This window comes from Sinocyclocheilus rhinocerous, unplaced genomic scaffold (genome assembly GCF_001515625.1).
Source record: "Sinocyclocheilus rhinocerous isolate Xijiao unplaced genomic scaffold, SAMN03320098_v1.1 scaffold2318, whole genome shotgun sequence".
NCBI classification, from domain to species: domain Eukaryota; kingdom Metazoa; phylum Chordata; class Actinopteri; order Cypriniformes; family Cyprinidae; genus Sinocyclocheilus; species Sinocyclocheilus rhinocerous.
In genome coordinates this window covers 91,610-92,427 of record NW_015654931.1, presented here as the reverse complement: position 1 = coordinate 92,427, position 818 = coordinate 91,610, and the positions used below count along the sequence as shown (strand labels likewise).

The following is an 818-nucleotide window of genomic DNA, read 5'->3' as shown; positions in this document are numbered from 1 at the left end:
CGGATGCGCTTTTATACTTTCTGGAGCTTACGTCACCCCGCTCGTGACGTCTCGCTACTCCATTGGACTGATTTGACACGTGCTTCAGAACGCGGTCACGCAGGGGCGTTCCCAAAGCGACTTCGACGCAGCTCGAGTTCCTGAAGGGTAACCATGATTACCCACAATCCCCTGCTGCTGCTGAACTCCCGTTCAGAGCTCAGTTAATGGAGCAGTCACGTCAATCTGAGCCACCTCACACTGAACTAATGCTATATTTACACACACTGCAGCTGCCAGCTATCTCCACATGGAGCATACACTCGCTGTCAATAAAATCATGATAAAATCTCATCTGGAGCGGCTGTCATTCAGACAACACTCTCCCACATCTAGTCTTTACATGTCAGGGACTTTGCAGAGCTATCTTAAATAGGATCTACATGTCAGTGTGAATTACAATATAAAGTTCCCACAAGTGTAATGAGAGATTAATGATGTTTTTTTTTAAATACATATGATAAATCACAGTGAAATGGGGTGGGGCAATAACCCATGACTTTTCTCTTTCAAAACAATCCTGCAACATTTAAAATATTTTGGTGTTTGGAATATTACATGGTGGAAGACTGTAGAAAATACTGGCACCAATAGTTATTGTAAAACATTTCTATGTTATAAAATGTAAATCCGAACATTTGTTTATGCTATATTTTTGTAAATATTTGCTGACAGTGTTTCTTCTCCTTACATACACCTCTATTTTTCTTTGCATTATTGTGTCAATTCCAGCACCCCTCTGCACTATTTATAATAAAAGCATTATATATATATATATA

General features: G+C 39.6%; 1 protein-coding gene across 1 annotated transcript in view; it reads right to left on the bottom strand.

The window, feature by feature from the left end:
- The window catches only part of LOC107717720 (retinoic acid receptor beta-like), a 110,559-nt gene that overhangs the window by 28,144 nt on the left and 81,597 nt on the right, over window positions 1-818 (bottom strand). The gene's annotated exons all lie outside the window — the stretch shown is intronic.